The sequence below is a fragment of the Aotus nancymaae genome, unplaced genomic scaffold (assembly GCF_030222135.1).
Source record: "Aotus nancymaae isolate 86718 unplaced genomic scaffold, 86718_ANA_hifiasm-v0.15.2.pri h1tg000011l, whole genome shotgun sequence".
NCBI lineage: Eukaryota > Metazoa > Chordata > Mammalia > Primates > Aotidae > Aotus > Aotus nancymaae.
The window spans coordinates 22410265-22424058 of NW_026988422.1; positions in this window are offsets into that span (position 1 = coordinate 22410265).

The following is a 13794-nucleotide window of genomic DNA, read 5'->3' on the forward strand; positions in this document are numbered from 1 at the left end:
GCTTCTAGTCTCAAGTGTCACAGCCCTACTGGCCTTTACCTGGCGTCATTCTGCTCCGTCCCAACCTTTGGCTTTGCTTTCCTGGTCTTCACCTGATGGCCCTCCTGGTGGCTGTATTTACTTGACCTTATGCAGTAGGCTTTCACCTGACCTCATTAAACTTATAGGCATACTCACCTGCACTGTTAACATGATTGGCCTAGCCAGCAAGACATTATCTGCTGGCCTCAGAATTATCTGCCATTTACCACCTTGGTTTATGCAGCTGATCTTCACCTTCTTGCCTTCCCTGCACTGTCTTACCCACCTCATATCTGTCTCTGGTCTTCATTTGACTGTTTTGGGGACTTGCTCTTCATTCTACTGAGTGTTTTCCACATTGATTTCACAGCCTGGGGTTACTGAAATTGTTTTTCATTGAGCTGGCTCTAGGTACCTGTTTTTAACAACCTGGCCAAACTGAGCCAACCTTAGTAATTTGATTGCCTTCATAAGCTTATTGTATCCTCCAGGTATGATAAACTTGAAATTATCCATCTGGCTTTATTCACCCCCTGCCTCTTCTCGTCCAGTCTTTATGACATTGCCTGAAAGTCCTTGCTGTACCTAACTGGCCATAACTTCCTGCCATTGTCCACATGTTCTTACTCATCTGTTTGTAATTTGCTGGCCTCATTGTCCCGTCAAGACCCAGCCGATTTTACCAGCTATGAGTGACCCACCCACCTTATGAAGCTCCTGCTATTGCTCCCCTACCCTTGATGCCTGACCTTTTCCATCTCTTGTTACGGCCCTGGCCAGACCCCAGTAGCCTTTCCACATGCCTAAACGATAGGCCTTAACCTGATGGCCTTAACAACCTGGATTAGCCAGCTAGATTTCCTGACTAGTCTTACTAATCTTACCTGACCCACATGGCTTCCACCCACGGTTTACAAAACTGTGTTATATTTTATTTGTATTATTATTATTTTTTAATCTAACAGGACTTAAAGACCTGGATTTACCTCCATAGGTTTTCTCACCTGATTATATCATCCTTCTTCCCTTTTTACCTTGCTCTACCCCCAACTCCATGCCCCTACCCACACCCCAGCCTAAGCCCCAGCCCCAGCCCAGCCGCAGCCCCCACCCCAGGCAGATAATTAGATATTTTGCATTACTGAGCTGGTCTTAACCACATGACCTTTTCAACCTGGATGACCAACATAGCTTACCACCCTGGCCTTCCCACCTGTCCTCAACCTTTTATTCTAACTCACATGGCCTTAACCTCCTGACCTAGTCTGTTTAGTATTAACATCTTGGCATTACCCAGGTGGAGTTAGCCACCAAGCTCTATCCAGGAAGGCCTTAACTTACTGGCCCAAGCCACCCAGAGTTTTTAGTCACTTGGCTTTTTGACCTGGTAGTAACCTCATGGTTTTGCCAATTTACCCCTGGCTTTACTCGTCCAGTATGAATCTCCTGGCCTCATGCACCTTGCACCCCTACCTGCCCTTACCCTTGTGCTGTTAATGACCCAACCTTACCAACTGGAATTGCCCAGCTGATTGTATCTTCAAAGCTCACCCAGTTGGCCTTCACAATTAGTCTCAAGCTTCTAGTCTTCCTCAAGTGTCACAGCCTTACTGGCCTTAACCTGGTGTCATTCTGCTGTCCCAGCCTTTTGCTATCTTTTCTTGGTGTTTACCTGATGGCCCTCCCAGTGTCTTAACCAGTAGGCCTTCTTCACTTGACCTCATTAAACTTAGGGCTATACTCACCTGCCCTCTTTATATGCTTGGCCTTAGCCAGCAAGACGTCATCAGCTGGTCTCATACTTATCTGCTGTTTACCACCTAGTTTTATACAACCGGTCTTAACCTCCTAGCCTTCCCTGCACTGTCTTATGCACCTAGTATTTTCCTCCGGTCTTCATTTGACTGGCTTGGCGACTTGGCCCTTCATCCTACTGGGTGTTTTCCCTATTGATTTCACAGCTTAGGGTTACTGAAATAGTTTTTCATTGAGCTGGCTCTTGGCACCTGGTTTTAACAACCTGGCTGAAGTCAGATGACCTTAGTAATCTGATTGCCTTCATCACCTTATTGTATTATGGAATGACAAAGTTGAAATTATCCATCGTGCCTTATTCACCTCCTGGCCCTTCTCGTCCAATCTTCATGACTTTGCCTGAAAGTCTTTGTTATACTCAACTGGCCATAACTTCCCGTCATTGTCCATATATTCATAGTCACCTGTTTTGTAATTTGCTAGCCTCAATCTCCCATCTAGAACCAGCTGATTTTACGATCTAAGAAAGACCCACCCACCTTATGAAGCTCCTGTCATTGCTCCCTTGCCCTTGCTCCCTGGCCTTGTCCACTTCATGTTACGGCCCTGGCCAGACCCCGTTAGTCTTTCCCACCAGATCTAACCCTATGGGCCTTAACCTGATGGCCTTAAGAACCTGGATTAGCCAGCTAGATTTCCTGACTAGTCTTACTGATCATATGTGACCCACATGGCTGCCACCCTCATTTATTGAAACTGTCTTAAGTTTTATTAATTATTATTATTTAATCTAATAGGCTTTATAGACCTGGATTTACCTCCCCTGGTTTTATCATCCCCCTGCTGTTTTCCCCTTGCTCTACCTCCAACTCCATGCCTCAGCCTAATCCCCAGCCCTAGACCAGCCCTAGCCCCAGCCCAGGCCTCAGCCCCATAATTAGACATCTTGTATTACCGAGCTAACATTAACCTCATAATGCTTCCAACCTGGATGACCAACAGTGCTTACCAACCTGGCTTTCCCACCTATTGCCAACCTTTCATTCTAATTCCCATGGACTTAACCTCCTGATGTAGTCTGTTTAGTATTAACGTCTTGGCATTTCCCAGGTGGAATTAGCCATATTTGGGAAGGCATTAATTTACTGTCCTAAGCCACACAGAGTTTTCTATCACTAGGCTTTTTCACCCTGTCTAAATCTCATGGTTTTGCCAACTTAGATTTACCCACCTGCCCTGGCCTTACTTGTCCAGTGTGAATCTCCTGGCTTCATGCACCTAGCACATCTACCTGATCTTCCATGTGTGCCCTCATTGACCCATCCTTACCAACCCGAACTGCCTAGTTGATTGTACCTCCCCAGCTTACCTAGTTGGCCTTCACAATTAGTCTCAAGCTTCTAGTCTTCCTCAAGTGTCACAGCCCTACTGGCCTTAACCTAGTGTCATCCTGCTCTGTCCCAGCCTTTGGCTTTCCTTTCATGGTCTTCACCTGGTGGCTTTCTTGGTGGCTGTATTTATCTGACCTTACCCAGTAGACCTTCTTCACCTGAACTAATCAAATTTAGGGCCATACTCACCTTCCCTCTTCACTTGCTTGGCCTTAGCTAGCAAGATGTCATCTCCTGGGCTCATTGGTACCTGCTGTTTACCACCTCATTTTATCCAGCAGGCCTTTACTTCCTCACATTCCCTTCACTGTCTTACCCACCTAGTATGTGTCCCCGGTCTTCATTTGACTGGCTTGGCCACTTACCTTTAATCCTACTAGGGGGTTTGCCCTATTGATTTCACAGCTGGGGGTTACTGAAATTGTTTTTCATCAAGCAGGCTCTAGGCACCTGGTTTTAATAACCTGGCCAAACTCAGATGATCTCAAGAAACAGATTGCCTTCATCACCTTAGGGTATGGTATTCCTCATGGTATGACTAATTTGAAATTATCCCTAATAATTTTAGGCCTCGTTCACCTCCTAGCCCTTCTCATCCAGTCTTTATGACTTTGCCTAAAAGTCCTGACTATACCCCACCATCCATAACTTCCCGCCATTTTCCAATTGTTCTTACTCACTGGTGTGTAATTTGCTGGCCTCAATATCCCATTGAGACCCAGATGATTTTACCCACTAAGATCAACTCACCCGGCTTATGAAGCTCCTGCCATTGCTCTGCTGCCCTTGCTCCCTGCCCTTGTCCACCTTATCTTATGGCCCTGGCCAGACCCCATTAGTCTTTCCTACCTGACCTATCCTATGGGTCTTAACCTCATGGCCTAAACAACTTGGATTAGTCAGCTAGATTTCTTGACTAGTCTTACTGTTCATATGTGACCCAGTTGGGCCCCATACTTGGCTTATGAAACTATCCTATTTTATTTATTATTATTATTATTTTTTAATCTAATAGGCCTTAAAGACCTGATTTTACCTCCCTAGTTTTCTCTCTTGGTTTTATCATCCTCCTGCCCTTTGTCCCTCACTCTACCCCTTAGTCCATACCCCAGTCTGATCTTCAGCCTAAGCCCTTGCCACATCCCCAGCCCCAGCTCGTGCCCCAGCCCAGCCCCCAATAACCCCAGCCACAGCCACAGCCCAGTTGAAGACCAGCCCCAGCCCCAGTCCCAGTTTTAGCACCTGCCCCAGCTCCAGCCACAGCGTCTGAACCAGCCCCAGCCCCATAATTAGACATCTTGCATTACAGACCTGGCCTTATCCTAATGACCTTACCAACCTCGATGATCAACAGAGATGACCAATCTGACCTGTTCACATGTCCTCAGCCTTTCATTCTAACTAACATGGTCTTATCCTCCTGAGCTAGTCTGCCTAGTTTTTATCCAGGTGGAGTTAGCTACCTAGCTCTATTCAAAAAGGTCTTAACATACTGGCTTAAGCCACCCAGAGTTTTCAATCACTTGATTTTTGACCCAGTGTTAACCTCACAGTTTTGCCAACTTAGATTTATTCACCTGCCCTGGCCTTACTCATCCAGTATGAATCTCCTGGCCTAATGCACCTAGCACACTTAACTGACCTTACCCGGGTTCTGTGAATGACCCATTCTTATCAACCTGAATCTCCCAACTGATCCTACCTCCCCAGCTTACCGAGTCGCCTTCACAATTAGTCTCACGCTTCTGGTATTCCTCAAGCATCACAGCCTTACTGGCCTAAAACTGGTGCCGTTCTGCTCTGTTCCTGCTTTTGACTTTCTTTTCCTGGTCTTCACTTGGTGGCCCTCCCAGTGGCTGTATTTACCTGACCTTATCCAGTAGGCATTCTTCATGTGCCCTCATTAAACTTAGGGCCATACACACTTGCCCTCTCTTGATGCTTGCCTTAGCAAGAAAGACAACATCTGCTGGCCTCATACTTACCTGGTGTTTACTACCTGGTTTTATCCAGTCAGTGTTGACCATCTCACCTTCCCTGCACTCTCTAACCCATCTAGTATTTGCCTCCAGTTTTCATATGACTGGCGTGACAACTTGCTCTTCGTACTGTGCGCTGTTTTACCTATTGATTTCAGAGCCTGGTGTTACTGAAATAGTTTTTCATTGAGCAATAGTGCCAAGTGCAATCAGGGTTTTCACAAAGGAGCAGCGTCCCACCAGAGCAGGAGATGGAGCAGTAGCATCTGGTGAAATTGTGGTTGTCACATAGAAGAAGCTTGCCCCTGGAGCACTAGATGGAGCAGTAAGCAGCATCTGGTGAAATTGTGGTTGTCACAGAGGAGCAGAGTGCCCCTGGAGCAGTAGATAGAGCACTAAACAGCATGTGGTGATACTGGTCATCACGGAGGAGCAGTGTGTCCCTGGAGCAGTAGATGGAGCAGTAAGCAGCATCTGGTGAAATTGTGGTTGTTACAGAGAAGCAGCAGGCCCCGGAGCAGTAGATGGAGCACTAAGTAGCATCTGGTGATATTTTGATTGTCACAGAGGAACAGTGTGTCCCGAGATATAGATGGAGCAGTAAGCAGCATCTGGTGAAATTTCTGTTGTCACAGAGAAGCAGCATGCCCCGGAGCAGTATATGGAGCAGTAGCATCTGGTGAAATTGTGGTTTTCCCAGAGGGTCACCATGTTCCTGGAGCAGTACATGGAGCAGTGGCATCTGCGGAAATTGTGGCTGTCACAGAGGAGCGGCGTGCCCTTGCAGCAGTAGATGGAGCAGTACCATTTTGTGAAATTCTGGTTGACAGAGAGAAGCACCGTGCCCCTGGAGCCGTGTATGGAGAAGTAGCATCTGGTGAAATTGTGGTTGTCACAGAGGAGCAATGTGCCCCCAGAGCAGTGGATGGAGATGTAAGGAGCGTTTGGTGGAATTTTGGTTGTCACGGAGGAGCAGCATGTCCTGGAGCAATAGATGGAGCTCTAAGTAGTATTTGGTGATATTTTCTTTTCACAGAGGAGCAGCATGTTGCCAGAGATACAGATGGAGCAGTAAGCAGCATCTGGTGAAATTTGTGTTGTCACAGAAAAGTAGAATGCCCCTGGAGCAGGAGATGGGGCAGTAGCATCTTATGAAATTCTGGTTGTCACAGAGGATCAGCATTCTCCCGGAGAAGGAGATGGAGCAGTAGCATCTGGTGAAACTGTGGTTGTCACAGAGAAGGAGCGTGCTCTGGAGGAGAGATGGACATGTAGCATATGGTGAAATTATGCTCGTCAAAGAGGAGCATCGTGTCCCCGGTACACTATAAGAAGTAATAGCATCTGGTGATATTGTGGTGCACACAGAGGAGCAGCGTGCCCACGGAGCAGTGTATGGAGAAGTAGCCTCTAGTGAAATTGTAGCTGTCACAGAGGGGTCACCATGTCCTTGGAGCAGTACATGGATCAGTGGCATCTGGTGCAATTGTGGTAGTCCCAGAGGAGCAGCATTCTGATGGAGCAGTAAGCAGCATCTGGTGAAATTGTGGTTGTCACGGAGAAGCAGCATTCTGATGGAGCTATAAGCAGCATCTGGTGAAGTTTTTGTTTTCACAGAGGAGCAGCATGTTCCCAGAGATATAGATGGAGCAGTAAGCAGCACCTGGTGAAATTTTTGTTGTCACAGTGGAGCAGCGTGTCTCAGAGCAGTATATGTAGCTTTAAGTAGCATCTGGTGATATTTTGGTTTTGACAGAGGAGCAGTCTGTTCCCGAAGATAATAGATGGAGCAGTAAGCAGCATTTGGTGAAATTTTTGTTGTCACAGAGGAGCAGCGTGCCCTCGGAGGAGGAGATGGAGCCTTAGCATATGGGAAAATTATGCTTGTCAGAGAGGAGCAGCGTGCTCCCAGAGCAGGAGATGGAGCAGTAGCATCTGGTGAATTTCTGGTTGTCACAGAGGAGGAGCGTGCCCCAGAGCAGTACATGGAGCCCTAAGTTGCATCTGGTTATATTTTGATTGTCACAGAGGAACAGCATGTTCCGGGAGATATAAATGGAGCACTAAGCAGCATCTAGTGAAATTTTTGTTTTCACAGAGGAGCACTGTGGTCCCAGAGATATAGATGGAGCAGTAAGCAGCATCTGGTGAAATTGTGGTTGTCACAGAGGAGCAGCGTGTTCCCGGAGGTATAGATGGAGCAGTAAGCAGCATGTGGTGAAGGTTTTGTTTTGACAGAGGAACAGCGTATTCCTGAAGATATAAATGTAGCAGTAAGTAGCATCTGGATAAATTTTTGTTTTCACAGAGGAGCAGCGTATTCCTGAAGATATAAATGCAGCAGCAAGCAGCATCTGGTGAAATTTTTGTTGTCATAGAGGAGCAGCGTGCCCTCGCAGCACTATGAGGAGTAATAGCATATGATGATATTATAGCATATGGTGGTTGACAAAGAAGAGCAGCGTGCCCCCAGAGCAGTGTATGGAGGAGTAGCATCTGGTGAAATTGTGGCTGTCACACAGGGTGACTGTGTCTTTGGAGAAGTACATGGAGCAGTAGCATCTGGTGATATTGTAGTTGTCACAGAGGAGTTGCCTGCACCCAGAGCAGTAGATGGAGCACTAAGCAGCATCTGGTGAAGTTTTTCTTTTCACAGAGGAGCAGCATGTTACTGGAGATATAAATGCAGCAGTAAGCAGCATGTGGTGAAATTTTTGTTGTCACAGAGGAGCAGCATGTCCCTGGAGCAGTATAAGGAGTAATAGCATATGGTGATATTGTGGTTTAAAAAGAGGAGCACTGTGCCCCCGGAGCAGTGCATGGAGCAGTAGCATTTCGTGAAATTGTGGCTGTTACATAGGGTCACCGTGTCCTTGGAGAAGTACATGGAGCAGTGGCATCTGTTGAAATTGTGGTTGCCACAGAGGAGCAGCGTGCTGATCGAGCTGTAAGCAGCATCTGGTGAAACTGTGGTAGTCACAGAGGAGCAGCGTGCCCCCGGAGCAGTATAAGGAGCAGTAGCATCTGGTGAAACTGTGGTTGCCACAGAGGAGGAGTGTGCTCTGGAGAAGTACATGGAGCACTAAGTTGCATCTGGTTATATTTTGATGGTCACAGAGGAGCAGCATGTTCCTGGAGATATAAATGGAGCACTAAACAGCATCTGGTGACATTTTTGTTTTCACACAGGGGCACCGTGGTCCTGGAGATATACATTGATCTGTAAGCAGCATCTGGTGAAATTTTTGTTGTCACAGTGGAGTAGTATGGCACCAGATCAGTGGATGGAGAAGTAATCAGCTTCTGGTGGAATTTTGGTTGTCACAGAGCAGCAGCGTGTCCCGGAGCAGTATATGTTGCTTTAAGTAGCATCTGGTAATATTTTGGTTTTCACCAAGAAGGAGCGTGTTCCTGGAGATATGGATGGAGCAATAAGCAGAATCTGGTCAAATTTTTGTTGTCACAGAGGAGCAGAGTGCCGCTGGAGCAGTAGATGGGGCAGTAGCATCTGGTGAAATTGTGGTTGTCACAGAGGAACAGCGTGTCCCCGGAGAAGGAGATGAAACAGTAGCATCTGGTGAAATTGTGGTTGTCACAGAGGAGCTGGCTGCCCCCGGAGCAGTATAAGGAGCAGTAGCATCTGGTGATATTGTTATTGTCACAGAGGTAGTGCCTGAACCACGAGCAGTAGATGGAGCACTAAGTAGCATCTGGTGATATTTTGGTTGTCACAGAGGAACTGTGTGTCCCTGGAGATATAAATGGAGCAGTAAGCCACATCTGGTGAGATTGTGGTTGTCCCAGAGGAGCAACATGCTCCAGACAGCTGAAGGGGTACCAAACAGCATCTGGTGATATTTTAGTTGTCAGAGAGGAGCAGTATGTCCCCAGAGATATAAATGAAGCAATAAGCAGCATCTGGTGAAATCGTGGTTGTCCCAGAGGAGCAGCGTAACCCAGACAGTTGAAGGAGTACCAAGCAGCATCTGGTGATATTTTTGTTGTGAGAGAGGAGCAGTATGTCCCCGGAATTATAAATGGGCAGTAAGCAGCATCTGGTGAAATTTTTGTTTTCACAGAGGATCACTGTGGCCCCAGAGATACAGATGGAGCTGTAAGCAGCATCTGGTGAAATTTTAGTTGTCACAGTGGAGCAGCATGGCACCGAATCAGTAGATGGAGAAGTAATCAGCATCTGGTGGAATTTTGGTTGTCAGAAAGGAGCACCGTGTCCCGGAGCAGTATATGTAGCTTTAAGAAGCATCTGGTGATAATTTGGTTTTCAAAGAAAATGAGCATGTTCCTGGAGATATGGATGGAGCAGTAAGCAACATCTGGTCAAATTTTTGTTGTCACAGAGGAGCAGAGTGCCGCTGGAGCAGTAGATGGAGCAGTAGCATCTGGTGAAATTGTGGTTGTCACAAAGAAGGAGCGTTCCCCCAGAGCAGAAGATGGAACCGTAGCATATGGTGAAATTTTGCTTGTCACAGAGGAGCATCATGTCCCCGGTACGCTGAAGTAGTAATAGCATCTGATGATATTGTGGTTGACACAGAGGAGCAGAGTGTCCCCAGAGCAGTGTACAGAGAAGTAGCATCTAGTGAAATTGTGGCTGTCACAGAGGTTCACCCCGTCCTTGGAGCCAAACATGGAGCAGTGGCCTATGGGGAAATTGTGGTCGTCACCGAGGAGCAGGGTGGTGACAGAGCTGTAAGCAGCAGCTGGTGAAATTATGGTTTTCATAGAGGAGATGCCTGCCCCCGGAGCAGTAGCATCTGGTGATATTGTCATTGTCACAGAGGCAGTGCCTGAACCCGGAGCAGTAGATGGAGCACTAAGTAGCATCTGGAGATATTTTGGATGTCACAGAGGAACACTGTGTCCCTGGAGATATAAATGGAGCAGTAAGCAGCATCTGGTGAAATTGTGGTTGTCACGGAGGAGCAACGGGTTCCCGGAGACATACATGGAGCAGTTAGCACCACGTGGTGAAGTTTCTGTTTTCACAGAGGAGCAGCGTGTTCCTGAAGATATAAATGCAGCAATAAGCAGCACTTGGAGAAATTTTTATTTTCACAAAGGAGCAGCGTGTTCCTGGAGTTATAAATGGAGGACTAAGCAGCATATGGGGAAATTTTTGTTGTCACAGGGGAGCAGCATATCTCCGGAGCAGTATAAGGAGTAATAGCACATGGTGATATTCTGGCTTACAAAGAGGAGCAGCGTGACCTCTGAGCAGTGTATGCAGCAGTAGCATCTGGTGAAATTGAGGCTGTCACATAGCGTCACCGTGTCCTTGCAGAATTCCATGCAGCGGTGGCATCTGGTGAAATTGTGGTAGTCACAGAGGAGCAGCATGCCCCTGCAGCAGTATAAGGAGCAGTAGCATCTGGTGAAACTGTGGTTGCACCGAGGAACAGCGTGCTCCATAGCAGTACATGGAGCACTGAGTTGCCTCCGGTTATATTTTGTTTGTCACAGAGGAGCAGCATGTTCCTGGGGATATAAATGGAGCACTAAGCAGCATCTGGTGAAATTTTTGATTTCACAGAGGAGCAGCGTGTTCCTGAAGATATAGATGGAGCAGTAAGTCGCATCTAGTGAAATTTTTGTTGTCACAGAGGAGCAGCGTGCCCCTGTAGCACCATAAGGAGTAATAGCATCTGGAACTATTGTGGTTGACAAAGAGGAGCAGCCTGACCCCGGAGCAGTGTAGAGAGCATTAGCATCTGGTGAAATTGTGGCTGTCACAGAGAGTAACCGTGTCTATGGAGCGGTACATCCAACAGTGGCATCTGGTGAAATTGTGGATCTCACAGAAGAGCAGCGTGCTGATGGAGCTGTAAGCAGTATCTGGTGAAATTGTGGTTGTCACAGAGGAGCAGCATGTCCCCGGAGAAGTATAAGGAGCTGTATCATCTGGCGATATTCTGGTTGTCACAGAGGAGGTGTGTGCACCCCGACAAGTAGATGGAGCAATAAGCATCTGGTGAAATTGTGGTTGTCCCAGAGGAGTAGCGTACCCCAGACAGTTGAAGGAGGACCAAGCAGCATCTGGTGATATTTTTGTTGTCAGAAAGGAGCAGTATGTCCCCGGAGTTATAAATGGAGCAGTAAGCAGCATCTGGTGAAATTTTTGTTTTCACAGAGGATCACTGTGGCCCCAGAGATGGAGATGGAGCAGTAAGTAACATCTGGTGAAATTTTTGTTGTCACAGTGGAGCAGCATGGCACCGAATCAGTAGATGGAGAAGTAATCAGCGTCTGGTGGAATTTTGGTTGTCACAGAGAGACAGCGTGTCCCGGAGCAGTATATGTAGCTTTTAGCAGCATCTGGTGATATTTTGGTTTTCACCGAGAAGGAGCGTGTTCCTGGAGATATGGATGGAGCAGTAAGCAGAATCTGGTCAAATTTTTGTTGTCACAGAGGAGCAGAGTGCCGCTGGAGCAGTAGATGGAGCAGTAGCATCTGGTGAAATTGTGGTTGTCACAGAGGAACAACGTGTCCCCGGAGAAGGAGATGGAGCAGTAGCATCTGGTGAAATTGTGGTTGTCACAGAGGAGCAGCGTGCCCCCGGAGCAGTATAAGGAGCAGTATCATCTGGCGATATTCTGGTTGTCACAGAGGAGGTGTGTGCACCCCGACAAGTAGATGCAGCAATAAGCAGCATCTGGTGAAATTGTGGTTGTCCCAGAGGAGCAGCGTGCCACTAGACGAGAAGATGGAGCCGTAGCGTGTGGTGAAATTTTGCTTGTCACAGAGGAGCATCATGTCCCCGGTGCACTGTAAATAGTAATAGCATCTGGTGATACTGTGGTTGACACAGACGAGCAGTGTATGGAGAAGCAGCATCTAGTTAAATTGTGGCTGTCACGGAGGTTCACCCTGTCCTTGGAGCCATACATGGAGCAGTGGCCTATGGGGAAATTGTGGTCGTCACAGAGGAGCAGGGTGATGACAGAGCTGTAAGCAGCAGCTGGTGAAATTGTGATTTTCATAGAGGAGATGCCTGCCCCCGGAGCAGTAGCATCTGGTGATATTGTTATTGTCACAGAGGCAGTGCCTGAACCCGGAGCAGTAGATGGAGCACGAAGTGGCATCTGGTGATATTTTGGTTGTCACAGAGAACAGTGTGTCCCTGGAGAGATAAATGGAGCAGTAAGCCGCATCTGGTGAGATTGCGGTTGTCACAGAAGAGCAGCGTGCTGATGGAGCTGTAAGCAGTATCTGGTGAAATTGTGGTTGTCACAGAGGAGCAGCGTGCCCCCGGAGCAGTATAAGGAGCAGTATCATCTGGTGATATTCTGGTTGTCACAGAGGAGGTGCGTGCCCCCCGACAAGTAGATGGAGCAATAAGCAGCATCTGGTGAAATTGTGGTTGTCCCAGAGGAGCAGTGTACCCCAGACAGTTGAAGGAGTACCAAGCAGCATCTGGTGATATTTTAGTTGTCAGAGAGGAGCGGTATGTCCCCGGAGATATAAATGGAGCAGTAAGCAGCATCTGTGGAAATTTTTGTTTTCACAGAGGAGCACTGTGGTCCCAGAGATATAGATGGAGCAGTAAGCAGCATCTGGTGAAATTGTGATTGTCACAGAGGAGCAGCGTGTTCCCGGAGGTATAGATGGAGCAGTAAGCAGCATGTGGTGAAGTTTTTGTTTTCACAGAGGAGCAGCGTGTTCCTGAAGATATAAATGCAACAGTAAGTAGCATCTGGAGAAATTTTTGTTTTCACAGAGGAGCAGCGTGTTCCTGGAGTTATAGATGGAGCAGTAAGCAGCATCTGGTGAAATTTTTGTTGTCACAGAGGAGCAGCATGTCCCCGGAGCACTATAAGGAGTAATAGCATATGGTGATATTGTGGTTTACAAAGAGGAGCAGCGTGACCTCTGAGCAGTGTATGGAGAAGTAGCATCTGGTGAAATTGTGGCTGTCACATAGCGTCACCGTGTCCTTGGAGAATTCCATGCAGCAGTGGCATCTGGTGAAATTGTGGTTGTCACAGAAGAGCAGCTTGCTGATGGAGCTGTAAGCAGTATCTGGTGAAATTGTGGTTGTCACAGAGGAGCAGCGTGCCCCCGGAGCAGTATAAGGAGCAGTATCATCTGGAGATATTCTGGTTGTCACAGAGGAGGTGTGTGCACCCCGACAAGTAGATGGAGCAATAAGCAGCATCTGGTGAAATTGTGTTTGTCCCAGAGGAGCAGCGTACCGTAGACAGTTGAAGGAGTACCAAGCGGCATCTGGTGATATTTTTGATGTCAGAGAGGAGCAGTATGTCCCCGGAATTATAAATGGGCAGTAAGCAGCATCTGGTGAAATCTTTGTTTTCACAGAGGATCACTGTGGCCCCAGAGATATAGATGGAGCAGTAAGTAGCATCTGGTGAAATTTTTGTTGTCACAGTGGAGCAGCATGGCACCGAATCAGTAGATGGAGAAGTAATCAGCGTCTGGTGGAATTTTGGTTGTCACAGAGAAACAGCGTGTCCCGGAGCAGTATATGTAGCTTTTAGCAGCATCTGGTGATATTTTGGTTTTCACAGAGAAGGAGCGTGTTCCCGTAGATATGGATGGAACACTAAGCATCATCTGGTCAAATTTTCGTTGTCACAGAGGAGCAGATTGCCCCCGGAGGAGTAGATGGAGC